Source organism: Labrus mixtus, chromosome 5 (assembly GCF_963584025.1).
Source record: "Labrus mixtus chromosome 5, fLabMix1.1, whole genome shotgun sequence".
NCBI classification, from domain to species: domain Eukaryota; kingdom Metazoa; phylum Chordata; class Actinopteri; order Labriformes; family Labridae; genus Labrus; species Labrus mixtus.
In genome coordinates this window covers 1,964,100-1,981,457 of record NC_083616.1, presented here as the reverse complement: position 1 = coordinate 1,981,457, position 17,358 = coordinate 1,964,100, and positions in this window count along the sequence as shown.

Here is a 17,358-nt window from a genome sequence, read left to right as displayed (position 1 = left end):
TTCACATCACCTCCACCATGCCTGACATATGCGTCAGGCACTCCTCCAGCATCTTTTCACTTGGTCTGCGTCTCACAAATTATCTTCTTTTTGATCACCTCAAACTTAGATTTGTCTGTCCAAGACTTTTTTCCAATCTTCCTCTGTCCAATGTCAGTGTTTTTTTTGCCCATCTTAATATTTTCCTTTTTTGGCAAGTCACAGATATGGCTTTTTCTTTGCCACTCTGCCTAGAAGGCCAGCATCCTGGAGTCGCCTCTTCACTGTGAACGTTGAGACTGGCGTTTTGCAGGTCCCATTTAGTCAAGCTGCCAGTTGAGGATCTGTGAGGCGTCTATTTCTCAAACTAGAGACTCTAATGTACTTGTCCTCTTGCTTAGTTGTCCACCGGGGGCTTTCACTTCACTTTCTATTCTGGTTAGAGCCCATTTGTGCCGTTCTCTGAAGGGAGTAGTACACACCATTGTAGGAAATCTTCAGTTTCTTGGCAATTTCTCGCATGGAATAGCCTTTATTTCTCAGAACAAGAATAGACTGTCAAGTTTCAGAAGAAAGCTCTCTTTTTCTGGCCATTTTGAGAGTATAATGGAAACCCACAAATGCTGATGCTCCAGATACTCAACTAGCTCAAAGGAAGGCCAGTTTTATAGCTTCTCTAATCAGCACAACAGTTTTCAGCTTTGCTAACATAATTGCACAAGCCTTTTAACACGATTAACTAACACAATGTACCATTAGAACACAGGAGTGATGGTTGCTGGAAATGGGCCTCTGTACACCTATTATATTCCATTAAAGATCAGCCGTTTCCAGCTAGAATAGTCATTTACCACATTAACAATGTCTAGACTGTATTTCTGATTAATTAAATGTTATCTACATTGAAAAAAACAGTGCTTTTCTAAGTGAACCCAAACTTTTGAACGGTAGTGTATATGCAAAGTTATGTACATACAATAAATGTTGTTGTAGATTGAGAGGCAGTAGCTATAGATAAGCAGACATAAATAACCATTTTTTTGCAGTGACTCGGTCAATAAATAAACTGTTATAGTGCTGAATTAGTGTATAAACAGTTAGTGCAGTGACTGATATGTAATAAAGGTGTTGTGCTGGAAATTTCTGTTAACACTGCAAAACAAAAGATCATCAGTCAATCAATGTCTTTGCTTAGTTTACTTCTTGCAAGTAGAAGGAACAAAGCTTCAGAGTTTCCTCTACATTGAAAACTGACATGTACTGCAATGCTTCAATGTTGTGTGGCAGTCTCACCCTCAACTCAGTAGTGAGGGAGACGGTGAAGGCTACACATTGTTCTTGTCCTCAGGTGCAAGGTGGAGCTCAGCTGCCTTTGACTCAATGAGGTAACCAAGGTACGGTTGGGGACTGATGTATCCATCAATTGGCTCTTTGAGTACATCAATATTTGCAAGTGGATTCAACACCCTGCTACTCACAGACTTTATCAGGCTAACCAAGCTGTCAAGAAGTTTAAGAGGATCTACCTGCTCTCCCTCAAAAGTCTTGATGGCCAACTGTACCTCACCCAGCACTGACTTCAAAAAATCAGATACAAGATGTTTTGAGGATCATTGTACATGTGTTCACTGGATTTGGTTAATGCAAAATGTAATTTAAGCGCCTCCCACTGGTCCAAAATGTGCGACACCGCCAACGTGTGGCACACACTTTGGTTATTCGTAAAGGCTTCTCCCCACAGTTGATAGTTTCGTATACGGCCTTCTCGGCCTCCCTGCGCTTTGGAGACACTGAAAACCAATTTCATGTCTCCCTTACCAAGTACTGCACACTACGGGGGATGGTGTCATTTGAACCATGACTTACAGCAAGCTGCAGAGAGTGACCCACACAACGAATAAGAACTGAATCTTTGAGGCCATACTCCTCTTCAGCACTTTATGGACCCCATTGTTAATCCCCGTTATAACGGAGGCATTGTCAGTCCGTATCCCCAGGAGTTTCTCTTTTTTAAGACCATATTTCTCCAGGAAAGTCACAACAGCTCGGGCTATAGATCTGGCATCTCCTCCCTCCAACTCAACAAGCCCCAGATATGTTGACACGATTGTGCATTTGGTCTCACTAAAGTACCTTATCACAACCCCCAGGTACTTAGACACACTTACATCTGTGGATTCATCGAGGAGGAGGCTGAAACTCTGGTCACCCACATCTGTAGTAAACTTTGTAAGAAAGTATGGTGCTAAGACAACCATTTATCATCTCAGTGCACTTTGTCCTGCAAAGCAGCAGTAAGCCGACATCGAAAGGGTATCTTCAACATCTGCAAATAGATCCTTTCGCTGTACATGTGTACACTGAAACAGGGTTGAAGATATTGGCAGAACATTTGAAAAGAAATACACACATTACCCTCTATCTTGATGCAACAGGTGGGGTGACACAAAAAATCCCAGACCAAGACAAAAAAGTCCTTTACTATGCCCTAGGTGAGGACAAGCCACCCTTACCTGTCACAGAACTGATCTCAACCTGTCATTCCATACCATCGCTCTCCCATTGGCTCATGGAATTTAAAAGAAATTTGTCTTACATAAGCAAAAGACAAATCTAACAGATTGAGACAGATTTTAGTTGGGTACTGATAAACAGTGTGCTATTACCCTTTAACAAGGAAAGCGTCTCTGTTTATCTTGACAGGGCATTTGAAATAGTGTCAGGAAATGCAATGCCAAGATTCACTGTGCTGCATTTGTGCTCTGCCAACATTATTAAGGCTGTGACACAGGGTTTTGGCCAAAAGACATCAGACAGAGGCATAAAGGAGTATGCAACATTTAGTTTTGCTTGTCTTTTGAACAGCACATGTAGCATGTGGGCTAATTTTAAATAAGCATTTAAGACAAATTTAACTAAAGAAGAAATAAGGTAGGTCTCTAGGAACTCAGGTGTGTGTATATCAACAAAATCCAAACACAGGTAAGTTTAAATAATAATTATTGTATTTTACAAAAATACTTTCAATATAACAAAACAATAAGTTCAAACACAAACAAGATAAATGTCCTCTTTCTTAATCGAAAAGGCTCTCCATGGGTCCATTAAAAAAAAAGTAAATGTCTTTCGGTCCGTATTCCAGAATGTCTTTTTATAAATCCTACCAACTTGTAGCAGGGGGTGAGTAGATCTCAGAGGTTAGCTCGCCATCTTCACGGAGTAGTTGCATACAAAAAACCTGACCGCTGTGTAAATTCGTTGTCCCGTCTTGGGCAACCAAACAATTCTGTCGTGCTGTGCAAGCATGAGATGAGATGAGATAAGAGGAAGTGACCCCATGAACCGGATGTTTATGATAAGTGGGATGAGCTCTGATTGGCTGATAGATTTTAGAGTTCAGGTGAGATTATGGAATGTTAAGAAAACAAATAGGGAAATAAATAAATACAAAATAAAATAAAAAACGATTAATCATAATTTATGGAGGTTCACTGAGGTCACTCCCCTCTCAAAGAAAAAAAATAGAGGGCTAAATCAATTCAATTCAATTAACCTGGGTTACACACATGTATGCAGAAAGCCATTGATGTGTTTTAAAACACAGTAGAACATACCTGGACAACTGCGTTTTAAAAACTCAGGAAAATAAGAATGAGGAGATTGCCAATCTAATAGGAGAAGAGGACAGCACCGAAAAAACTGCTCACAGTATGTGCAGTAAGTCCCCATTCACATATGCATTCCAGCAGAGACGAGACCAGGCAGAAGTCGATTTTCTGTCTGAGGATGCAGTTTGTGTAAAAAAGTTTGTGTGCTGCTGAGAAACTATATGGGGATCTTTCCATTGTGGAGCGGTTTGCTGCTAGGCGATCTTTCAAGACATGAAAGTACAGCCAAAAATACAGATGTACGACAAAAAACGAGGGATACCAACTGCCATGTTGACCTCTTGTTTCATTTGGTTTTAAACACAATATTCTGTTGAAAAAGAAATACCTGAGACCAGCCCAGTTCATATCTAAAATGTTTGCTTCTCTACAAGGAAGATATGTGGAGCACATTGGGCAACATGCTCTTCCAATTCAGATACTGGACAAAAAATGTTGCACAACCTTGCAGACCTGATGATGACCTCGAGGAAAAAATGGAACAAGCGGGACAGCTCCACCAGTCAGCTAAAATCCAAGTCAAAGTATTTCAATCCACCCAGACAACTCCTAAACCCCAAGAAGAAACAGTCAATAAAAATGATGACACAAAGGTAAATGTGGTTTTCTGTATTAATCAATATGTCCTGTGTTTAAATCGTTAAAAGGCAGGTGTAGGAGAAAGTTTCATTACACAGTATACAGAAACATTATTATTAAATGTTGGGAGTGGAGAAGATAAAGATGAAGGGGAATACAGGAAATGGACAAATATAAGGGTTGAGCTAAGCAATTTGCAGGGACAAAAATACAGTTTATCATGTAGTGAGTGTTTGATTTTACCAATACCAATTTTACAAGTACATTTAATTTAATTGTATTTCTCATGTGAACATAATAAGCAGCATGCATTGATTTCCTTGTAATCCTGATTTGCAGTTAACCTTTCTTTAGAAAAAAAAAAGGACTCTGAGGTGGCCGTTGCAGTGCTCCCTTCACAAATTAAAGGTCGTAGTATTCACATCCGCCACTGTGAGCTATGCTCACTTCGACCACAACAGTGGTTAAACGGGGAGGTAAGTCTCTGCATGTTTCAAGTGTCTGTAATCACACTCTGCACATTAACTACTGCTCTAGGCACTATACAATATAAGTTGTAGTAAGTGAAAGTTCATTAAAATTTGGAGTTTTTGGGTGCTGGATTAGCCCAATGTACAGAGGCTACAGTCTTCATCACACTATGCCCATATTTCCTGTTTTTCTTCAGCTTTCCTGTATAAAGGCTAAAGCCCAAAAATAACCTTAATAAATGTGGATTCTCCATTGATTCGTCAATTTCCATGTTGTTTTTGTCAGGTGATGGAGAGCCTGTTTCATGTTGCAGTCCAGAGGTTTGGTGTTGTGAACAAAATCTACTTGCTAAACCACTACTCTGCAGGTGTGACAGAACAAGGCCGCCCCTTCACAGTTTACCAAGGGTAATGTATGCTGTGTGTTTTTGTCTATGGTGATGATGTGGGGTCTGTTAGGATGGGAATTTAAAGTCGGGTATTGGCTGGAAGGGCTCCTAAACCACACGTTTTTAAACAAGTAATAAATTAGCTGAGACAATATTTATTTATTCTCTGCTGTTACAAAGTGTGCTTATCGGTTAGCTCCACTGAAGAATCTTTTCATGGAAATAAAAATCTACTTAATTATTGGCCATCCACAATTACACTCTAATGACGCTCCTAGCAAGGAAAAAGGCCCAAGAACTGATAGTAAGTCTTTCAATGTTTTTTTTACTATGGTCTGCATGTTTGTTTCCATCTTTTTTAAATGCTACTGTAGGTAAACTTTGGAGACTATGATGCACTTCTGTCATTTGTACTTGTCAACAACAACCACTGGAAGTTGCTGGTTTGTTGATATGGCAAAATATGGCAGCAATTTAGATAATATTGAGATTAGTTGTTCAGGTCTAATGAATAACATGCCATGAATAGTTTGTATTTCCATTTGAATTCAATAACTCCCCACCATCAATGAAAGGTATAGCACTAAATCTAACACTGTTTTGTTTGTATTGTTGTTTATTTTGTACTGTATATGTACATGTATATGTTCTCAGAGATCTTGAATGACATCACCACACTGCAGATGGTCGGACTGGACATGACTGATAAGAAATCAAGGGTTAACCTTAAGGATGTGGACATCGGCTTAGGAGCAGAGGCCGTCCTAAAGGTCTTGTGGAAAATGTCAAACAATGGTTAGGCTATCGGAAATGTTTTTGTTTTTTTTGCTTTAAACATTTAGTCAGTCTTACACCCCCTCCTCCACTCTTCCTGTATTTAACTCCAGAGTAGCCCAAACAGCAGTGCAGGAGAGCTCAGTGTGCTGGAGTTTAGAAGAGACTGCATGGATAGTTTGACTAACATCCAAATGTTTACAGTCATTGGACACCGTGTATCACTGTGCGTTGAGATTTGTTACTGGTTATAGACGCTTCACTCATCACTGTGACCTGTACACTAACTCAGATTGGCCATCTTTGAAGGTGCGCAGGCATATACACAGGCTGAAGCTTATTTATAAAGCTCTTCTTGGTTTGGTGCCTTCTTGCTTATGTTCATGCCTTCAAAGAACCAGAAGCCACTATGCCTTGCGTTCCTGTGATGTCTTTAAACTGTCTGTGCCTCGTGTCTGCACGGAGCTCGGGAAAAGAGCGTTTAGTTTTGCTGCTCCCACCGCATGGAACTTTCTCCAAAATGAATTGAAAATGGCGGATCTCATCTCGCTTGAAGCCTTTGGCTCAATCTTAAAAAATAAAATACGCGAGACAATTGGACAGTGCCTGTGTTTCTAAATTGTAATCCGTGATCAAGATTCTGCACTTTATTTGTAAATCAATTTGCACATTGTAAATTGTTGTTCTATCTTAACTTGTTGTTTGTAAACTGTCTCTTTATCATGTAATGCTTTTTATGACATGTGCTGCTGCCTTCTTGGCCAGGTCACCCTTGTGAAAGAGATCCTGATCTCAATGGGTTATTTATCTGGTTAAATAAAGGTTAACTAAATAAAAAAAACATTGTCTAGAAAATGCAAGACATGAGCCCACACAACATGACAAACATGTTCTCAGTCCCCGACTTGTTACGAGCTTTCTGCAAAACAACCAGCTGTTACGTCTTCAGAAGTCTAGCACAATGTACCCCGTCAGAACTGCCTGAAGCTTGTTCAGTCTCAACACATTACAGCAGGGATAGGTTTGTCTGATATTGGTTGATTAATTGTTTATTTTTGTGTGTTAATCTGTTTCACGACTGGTGATGTGATTGTCCAGCAATTTTGAAACGTCTTGTCTCTGGAGGGAAAAGCTGAATCCTTCTCTTCTTTCCAACCCATGCGGACAAAACTAGATGTTTTCCTGCATGGATTTCTCCATCAGTCCTACCCTGAGCTATGGACTTTCTTTGTTGCTCAGTGAATGATATGTGACTATGTCTCTGTCTGTGGGGGGACTCTCCAAGTACCTCTGATGAAGGCGCTCCTGATAGCTGCAGCGAGGTCTCAGTATCGCCTTCACCTGGACCAGGAAAAGAGAAAAGGACCACCTTGAGCAGCTCAAAAGGAAGACGAAGACACTGAGTGAAGACAAACTGGCAGAGCAGTCTGAGGGTAAATCAGGGACCCTCATGGCCCAGTGAATCACCAAGTCCAACATACTCAGGAAAAGAAAAAGTCACAGAACTGAAAGAGGTTGAGACAGAGCTGTAAAATAAATCAGCAGAACTCAGGCATTTGCCATAATGTCCAGTCAGGCAACTCTCTTCTGCTTTACATTTTCCGCCTGCTCCTCATGTCCTTGAGGTCAAACAAAGGAACTGAGATCCTCCATGAAGGTGGAGGTGTGATAATTACCGGGTCCACAGGAAGAGGAAGGACACAAGGCTACGTCTGAGTGTGAATTCACATGTGAATGCTGAAACTGTTCTCTATGCGTTACATTAACGCCCACTGGACTTTAAATTTATTTTCTTTACATGCACTCTGTGAGTAGGTTACATACAAGATTTGTTTTTTCTCATAGTCCACTGCACAGCTCCTACATTACACCTTTTGTACACTTTTATTTTTTATATTTTACATATTTAAATTCTATTTTATATATTGTAATATCTTCTTATACTGTATTATTTAAGTTGTTGCTAGTTCTACTTTATTTCCTTGTTAATTGTTTAGCACCAATACACCAAGTCAAATTCCTTGTATATGTAAATGTACTTGGCAATAAAACCCGATTCTGATTGATGTAATGATTGCACCTTAGCAAACATTGCGCTTGTTAGTCAGAAGATCAATACATTGTATAGTTGAGTGGATTGCTGCCTTCTACTGATTGAGATAATTTCACACAAAGGTACAAAAATAAATCTAATACATAAAGGTTAAAGATCAACATCACTGTGAAGTCGTGCGTTTTTTTTTTTTTTTTTTTTTTACGGAGGCACAGTAATTGAAAACTCGACACACAAGGAGCAACATGTCAGCCCAGATTTGTACAACTAAACATACAAGCGTCACACTTTTTCTAAAACACCTATGAAATCTGTTATGTTTATTCATTTATAAACTCTGCCACTGATGCTGCATTCATGTGCTCCTCAGCCAGCAGCGTTGGGTGTTACTTTCACTGAAACGCCATGACATCCCCCACACTTATTTACTGAGGGAGTCATTGATGAAGTCAGATTTATTGAGTGGCATCTATAAGAATATTCAGTATTCTGTCCTCAAGTGTCTTTTGTCCACAGCTCAGAGACATGAAATTTAATGTGAGAGGGGGAAAGACACCAGAAAAGAGAATTTAGATTTTTTTAATTGAAATTATTGACCCTAATGTGTTTAACAGATTGATGCTTTCAACGATACACTACATTAGGTTGTATATACAGTGTTTTCTTTTTTTTTTAGTGCTCACATCTCTGAAGAACGGAGTTAGTATGCACACAAGATAATGCGCCCATGAATATCTTTATTTTATCACTAAGGGGATTGTTTTAAACATGATGTTCTTCTTCAGACAGATAATAATTACAAAGAAACACCTTCAGCTCACCTGACAGAACCTGGTCCAAATTGGCCCCACCGTCTGAAAAAGAGCTGGACGTTGAAATGTCAACTTGGTGGAAGAGTTCATGTTAAAGGGGACATATTATGATCCAGTGTTCTTGAACATATATTTTGGTAACCTTAGTGTCTACTGACCCACAAAATGTGAAATAAACCCATCCAGTCCTTTGTTTGTGGTCTGCATAAGTCTTACAACACAGAGAAAAATGCTCTGTTTCTAATGTGCTCTCCTTGTGATGTCACAGTGGGATTCTGGTAAAAAAATCCCCTCTCCTCCCCTGGTATCTCCACCCATGGACTCCACCCCCAGCCTAGAACAAAACTTTTGCGCAGGTCCGCCATTTTTATTCTCACTACAGAGGAGTGATGTCTACGGGGAAAACTCAGGGGGGGTCATTACATTTAAAGAGACACACACACCAAAACGGAGCGTTCTGAGAGAGCTGGTTTATACAGGGTCACAAACCTCCTCTGGTGCTTGATTCATGTTATATTTTGACCAAAGCACAGCACAGATGTTTCATTTAGACCACAGGGGACTGTTTGAAAAGGGGGGAAAGGGGGATGATATGTCCTCTTTAAAGCGAGCATTATCTTGTGTACCTTTTCTACATCGTGTTATGTTCTTCCATCCAACACCTAGTATTTATGGTTTCGATGTGCATTCTTTTGTAAACTGTAGCTGTGAAATTGACACATAGGGTCAAGGATCTCTTCTGGACACTCGAGTGACTTAATCATTAAGTACATTTTTATTTAAATTACTGTAAACTGCACTGCTGGAAATCCATCAATTTAATGACTGTAGTACATGTAAACCTGGCTCAAAGCTCAAACAAATTAATTACCTGAGAACAATAAAGTGCTAGATTTCATATTTATGGCAGGAACTAAACACATTGTTTTCAATAATAAATAACATAACATACATTCAGTTGGTCACCTGAGGCATCAGAGGTGTCAAACATGTTCCTATAATAAACCAAAAGGTGCTACACACACATTTTGTAGGTCTGGAAGCACATTACGTTGGCTGTTCTAAAGATTTATATAACAGTAACAAAATGTGGCTATTCATAGGATTGTATAAACTGCTTTATCTCCTTCATCAGCCTTTTTGGATTGTATGGTGCTGCACATGTCTCCTCTCGTATCTGTTCCAGTCTCTGGAGGAGGGCAGCATCAACAGGATCCATCTCCTGGGCCCTCTTCCTCTTTCTCTGGACTGAAGGTGTTGTTGAGGTAGGAGGGCTCAGAGGATGATGGGCCAGGTGAATGACCCTGATCTCTTGTAAGGGTAGGTGAAGTGGGACCGTCCTCTTCATTTGGCATCTAGAAAACGTTAAACCAAGCAGACAATGTGAAAATGATGTCTGATAAATGTCAAATCAGACGCATTAGTGCTTCTACACTCAGATCCAACGGTTGCTAGCGTCAGTATTAGCTGAGCTATGAAACGTTTGATTACATCACCGCTTTGCTCTAATTTGCATAATTCGCAATTTGCATGTAATTGTAATGGACGCTGTAGGAGAGAAGAATAACATCGTGGGAGAGACAAACAGTGAAGAAATATTTACATCTCGCTCTGTAAGCCAGGGCTGGAGTCTGGACATGGAGCGGTGTGGGTCTCCTCTGTTCTGACACGAGGCTACATTGAGACTCACCTCCTGTGAGTACTTTGGAATGGGGGAGGGGCTCACGGCAGCACCCACTGCTCGTTGAGGATAGTAACTGCAGAGCGATATGTGCTTTGACCTCAGAGTCTCAAATAACACCAGAAAAAGACGCTAGATTTGTCGCTAGTAGCTTTTGACGAAAAGTCGGCAAGAGGATTTGGAAAGTTACCAGATTTAGCGAGGTGTGCCTTCAATGACTTCTCAAGATTAAATAAAGGTTGGATGACTTGGAATGGTATGCAAAGATACCGCTTTGCTTGATGAGTCAAAAGGGGATACTCCCCTGCATGCACCCTCCACCAGGTCACTGGATTTTCAGAGAGTGGGATAGGTTTTACTTCCCCGTATTATGTATCGCTTCACTTCATCATGTGCCATGTCAGCCGGAGTCTTCTCTGTTACAGTGGGTTGCTTCATAGTTTTTAAATCCAAAGTGCAGCCATACATCTGCTTTTAAGTTGGGGGGGTGCCTTCAGTTGAGCAGCGCCGTGTTTTGCCATGATGTCCGTGACCAAATCTCATCCAGTAAAGACTCCTCACGCGAGATGAGGGGTCGCCGGGAAAGTGAATATATATATATATTTTTAAAGATCGATCTGTGGACGTTATGAATCGATATCAAATTTTTAAAATGAGAATCAATTTTATTTTGAGAATCAATTTTTTTTACCCAGTCCTATTCTTTCTAGGTACCAGGACCACTGGAGCACCATACTTTAAGGTGGAAGGTGTGATGACTCCATCAGCTAACATTTCCTCAATGTGACTTCTCAGTTCTTGGAGTTTGGCAAGGGAGCAATGGTACGGTTTAAAAACCTGAGAATCGAAGATGGCCTGGAAAATTGCAACAAACCACATTGAGTCGGCCATGGGAAATACTGGCAGTGGACATTATGGGGCCATTTCCTCAGAGTTCAGCTGGCAATGTTTATCTGCTTGTCTTTGTCGATGACTATTCATGCTGGGCTGAGCTGTTTCCTCTTCAATGGGCCGCCGCTGAATCAGTGTCACTGATGCTAAACCGAGAAATACTGACCCAGTGGGGAGTGCCGGACTAAATTATTTCAAATCAAGGACCACAGTTTGTTTCATCTGTGTTTGGAAACACCAGCAAAAAGTGAAATCTGAAAGAAAAAAAGACTGCGCGTCTCTTCGGCCTGCTGTGTTGTCAGATTAGTTGCTAGTTCCTTAACTCTGTCTGCAATGGTGTTTCTTGACAAACTGACATTTTTAAAAGTCTTTATCTTGTCTGGGCACACCTGGTCACATACCTTTAGCATGCACTGCTTCACAAACGCGCCCTCTGAAAAACACTTTTCACTGCTCGGACAATTTCTTCAGCCACAATAAAGCTTTCAATGTTGCATTGTTTTTGGCTGTAGCCTTTGTCAACATTCTGCTGCGATTGCAGTCTCCCTTTTAATTCTTGGACAATTTGACGTTTTTCGTGGATCTTTTTTAACTCCATCACTATTTTAGTCCATAACACCGCTTTAGTTAAACACTGCAATCTAGCCGCAGGATGCCTTCATTTTGCGGGTGACAAAATCAACATGCATTGTGGGAGATGTAGTTTATGGTTACTGTACGCTATAAAGCATCATATATTTTTTATTTTTAGACAATCATAAAGACGAATCAAGGAGAACAAAGTCTCAATCATACCACTTGCAACTGGCAGATAGATGTAACTGTGTGCAAGAATCTTTTCTGTTCAACTCTTGGCATTGCCCCTAGAAACATTGCATCATCAGATCATGGTTAGCGAACTCATGCGTAGGAAAAGTCAGTCTGGAGTGATGACTTCAGCTATCAAAATTGGTGTTATAACCTACAAACCTACAAACACGTACCTAGATCTGGCCATAAAGCATGGTGTCACCATAGAACAAACATTTCTGGTTGCAGGGCACACAGCCTCATCGAATGCCGTATCATGAAAGATATTCACTCTCCACCTGATTACATTGTCATCTTTGAGACTGCACGTTTGCATCCATCCCCATACAAGGTCACCCAGGTATACCACAATGATTTCATGAAGTTATCTGGGGCCAATGTCACCAACATCCGACCAGGTGGTAAATTTGGCGACCCTGCAGTCCATGAACTTCGGGCTCTCCAGTACTTGGCAGATGGTAGAACTCGGTATAAGTTAGAGTTTGAGTCTGACTGGGAGGACATGCCTCCGCGACTCAGCATCCCCAAAGAACCGTTGCACTGGGTCCAACTCTTTCCTGGCCAATTACCAATTAGTCTCAGGAAATTAAATAACTTACAGGAAATGAAGCCGGTACTACCAATAGTGTCCCATCACTACCATGACAACCTCCCTCATCAACAGTGTGAAAATTAGTTCATGCAGCACCTGAGTGGGACTTTGGTTAAGGTTAGGCAAGTAAAACAACCTGGTTATGTTTGTTTGTTTGTATATATGTATGTAAGAGAAAAAAAGTCACTTTTATTTGTTATGCAATCGTTGTTGTGTCTTTTTTTGTTGTTGCAAACTTCACTCATCTGATCAAACTTACTATTACAGTATAAATAAAAAGTTCTTACTTGTGCTGAAAAGTGTGTTTTTTTTGTCTTTTCTGAAAACCTTAATATATGACTTAGGCAATTATGCTATGAGGCTAACGATATGCCTTTTAAACTGAGTCTGACATATGTGCTCTAGCTCTTCAGGATTAATAAGAAGTTAAAACCCCATTGGTACAATATTTTTGTTATGAGTTCAATCCATGTAAATAGTTTAATTCAAATATCCATATACCTGTGAGTAGGGGTGTAAAAGTACACATTCTCGTACCAGACCGTTTCGATACGGGGCTTTCGGTCCGCAATCTGAGTACATGCGGAACAATAGTGTTTTAATCTTTGTTCCCTCATGGACCGCAAAGCGGGAGCACACCACAGACGGCAAGCGGCATTGCAGCCCCAACAAACAAATAGCTCGAGCTGGAAGGTCCCCCGCTATCTTTGAGGTCTCCTGTGTGGGAACATTTAGGTTTCCCACTTAAATACAACAATGGACAAAGAGACGTTGACAAGATGAGAGTAGTGTGCCGATGTTGTTCAGCGGACATCGGGTACCTCACTGGCCAAACGTCCAACTTGGTTAAGCACTTGAAAAGGCACCACGCAAATGTAAACATAACTGCTTTGCATTTAAACAGCCTTTTGTCAGTAATTCTGAACGGGCCAAAGCAGTAACAAATGCCATTGGCGTTTTTATGGCAGCGGATTTACAACCATACTCGGTTGTTGAGAACGCGGGATTCAAAAGCATGTTGAAGATAATTGAGCCGCGATATAACATTTCTTCTTGGCTGCAGTTCAGCAATAAAGTCATACCAACCCTTTCTGACGGAGCTAAAGCTGCGGTTGTGCACGACTTGTTCAAGGCGTCAGCTGTCACCATCACACAACAACACACAAGCACAAGTCTAGCAGAGGAAGTTAAGGAGACTGTATTAGAGTGAAATCTGGAGGGGCCAGGAAGCTTAATCCCTGTCACCACAGACAATGCTAGAAATAATGAGAATGCAGTCCCGGGCTGGCCCCCAAATAGGACGCTTTGCACACGTTAACTTAGCATCACATACAGCAACAGGACTGAACCAGGGGTGCGTTCGAATTGTCCCTCCTATCTCCTTTCACTATCCACTTTACCTTAACCCCGGAAAGCATTTAAGTGGCGGCCATGATAAGAGCCGTTCGAATTCTCTAAAAGTTAAGGAAAGGTGGGTCAATGCTTCCTTTATAACCTCCTTTAGCATAGGATACACTGGACCATCCTTTACGAAAGGAGATGAGATATGCCGCCCCACAATTCCTTGCGGCCGGAACATTTAAAGCGAGTCGCGCATCTGACTGTTCACGAACATTAACGATGATCGTAAAGTGACACAGATTATGTTTTAATCAACATATTTCATTCACTTAAGAATGCTTTGTGCAGTTGTACATTTGTATAAAACATTATGTATATCTTGCATTAATGTAATAATTAATTTCATACAATCATATTTATGTTGATGTTGATTTCTGAGTGGACAGGAAGCTGATGGTTTCACTTTTCTTACTTGTAGCCTGGTAGCTTATATTGCTTTTATATCAATCCCAACCTTGTGGTGATTAGGATTATTTCACCGGTCAGAAGGCACAGGGGAAAGTTTTTTAGATGCGTTTTCTGTAGTCCATTTTCGGAACATTGTAGTTTCAACACGGCAGACCCACGTCATTAACCTCCACCAGCCCGTCGCATTGAATGACGTCGCCTAGTGGAAAATGCGATCGGATTGTCAGAGCGCCTTTCCCTAAGTCCTTTATGAATTCTCCTAACATCTTTCCTTAACCTCATGACGTTTTCGCAGGGTTAAGGTAAAGTGGATAGTGAAAGGAGATAGGAGGGACAATTCGAATGCACCCCAGGTGTCAAGAGAGATAGGTAAAGTCAGAAAAGTTGCATTGTAGCAGAGTTCTGTGAGGAAGTGGGTGTGGCCTAGAAGAGGGTAATTAATGATTGTTTGCACCTGAAAGAGAGTGTGAGTGTGAGAGGATACAAAGTAATGGCACAGAGAGGAGTGGGAGAGAAAAAGGAGAAGGAGTGTGCAGGCTGCATTGAATGTTATTGGCTCCCAACAAAAGTGGGTAGATTGTTGTTTTTTTTGCCTTCTTTGCTCTGGAGAGCTGCAACCCCTCTCTGGCACCAACACCCTGGACAGGTGATATCATCCCTCTCACTACCTCACCTCAAGGACTTCCACTGCCTCCAGTCTCTCCTCCCCTCTACCAAACAGCAACACACATGCCCCCCTCTCTCTCTTTCATTTCCTTTTTTTTTTTGTTCATTGCCTTGGAATATTGGACTGGTTTATGTATTGTTTTGGATGAAATTAAGATCATGGACTTTGACTTTTAATTATATGACATGTTTATTTAATTGTCTGCAAAGTTATAAGTGTTTCTTTTGTCCTGGATTTATGTTACAGATGAACTTTGATTTAATTTCCTTTCATAGCGTTGTTTTGTTTGTTGTTTGTTACGCTACAGTGTCTTATTTTCACCGCAGCACAACAGCTGCACACACGTTAGAGAGCAAACAGGCAGAGGTGTAAAGTAACAAATTACATTTACTCACATTACTGTAATTGAGTAGTTTTTTTGTGTACTTACTACTTTTTAAGTCGTTTTAAAAATCTGTACTTTTACTTAAGTAGTTTTTTGTTAAGTATTGTAATTAGCAACACAAACTGCTGTGTCAACCGCAAATAAACACCACAGAAGAAGAATTTTAAAAAACTGCAGTGAATCATGGGCAGGACAACAAACTGGCGCTACATCACATGAAAGATGGACAAGGACAAGTCAGACAACAGTGGTGCAGACCTAGCTGAAGGTGAAACGTCGCATTCTGTGACAGAAAATGAAGAGAACCCCTGGCCACATTTAAGGGACCACTTCGGCTTCAAGTGCAAGAAAGGCAACAGCTTCATTATGCACTGTAAGCTGTGTTTGCCCAGAGTGACCGAGCTAGCAGCTTATAAAAACTCAACATCAAACCTGCGCAAACACATAGAGGTAAGTTACATTTAAATAATATTTGTGCTGTTGCAATGGTAGTTAAAATTACGTTTTCATAGTCTAGTATGAACAGGGTTTTTCCTGCATAGAGAATTCTTTGGCGCCCCCCAAAGAGGTTTTACCCAGGGCCAAAGACAAAATGCGATGCATGTAGAAAGCCTTTTATCTATAAATGTAAATATTTCCAATTCAGTCTGTTAAATGAACACAACATTGATAATTATGTAAATATTTTGTTCACAGAGGAAACATCCATCAAAGCTGAAGGACTTCAGTAGCTTCGTGCCAACACGGAAGCGAACCATAGAACCACCAGATACCCCAAACAAGCAAAAAAAGTTACGTGATGGCAGTAGGTGCAAACAGACGTGTGCCACAGGCAAAGGTTGACAAGCTCATGATAAACCTCATTTGTGAGGGTCTTCATCCATTTTCTTTGGTTGAACCTGCTTTCAAAGAACTTTTATTGACACTGAATCCCCAATGTAAGGTAATTTCCAGACCCACTCTCCTGGCCAGAAAAGAGGGAGCTGCCAACCAGATGAAGAAGACTTTGATGTCGCATCTCAGTAAAGTCAGCTATGTTGCCACCACCACAGATTGTTGGACAGCACACCAGCAAAGTTTCATAGGTGTCACAGCGCATTGGATAGATGAAGAAACCTTGGAGAGGAGATCCGCTGCACTTGCTTGCCAGAGGTTGAAAGGGTCCCACACCTTTGATGTCCTAGCAGGTGCCCTTGATAACATTCACTGTTAATACAGAATAAGGGGGAAAGTGGTAAGAACCACAACGGACAGTGGCTCAAACTTTATTAAAGCATTTAGTGTATTTGGTGAGCAAAGCCAGTCTGAGGATTCAGAGTCAGACTCTTCTGAAGAGCCCAAAGCTGACTACCTGGACACATTCAGCATCCTGGAGCAAGATAATGGTCTTGAGTACCAGCTTCCTCCACACCAAAGGTGTGCATGCCACCTGTTAAACTTAGTTGCCACAAGAGATGCTGCCATGGCAGAAGAGAAGAATGACACATAGAAACGTCTATCACTGAACAAGTCAGGTCGGTCATACATGGCAGCAGAAATTGTTCAAGAGAAATGCAAGCTCCTGCTCATCCGGCCCAATCAGACTCGGTGGAACTCAACATACATGGCTGTAGAGAGAATCATACGGATCATACAAGAGAAGGGGGAGGACGCTATCAGGAATGTCTGTGAAGAATTCAAAGTGAAAATGTGAGTTTTAATTCAGATTGAAGTATTAAATGTCAATGACATAAATGATGCCGAAGCTACCTTGCATATTTCTGTGTTTTCCATAATTATATGAAATTGTCGAAACACAT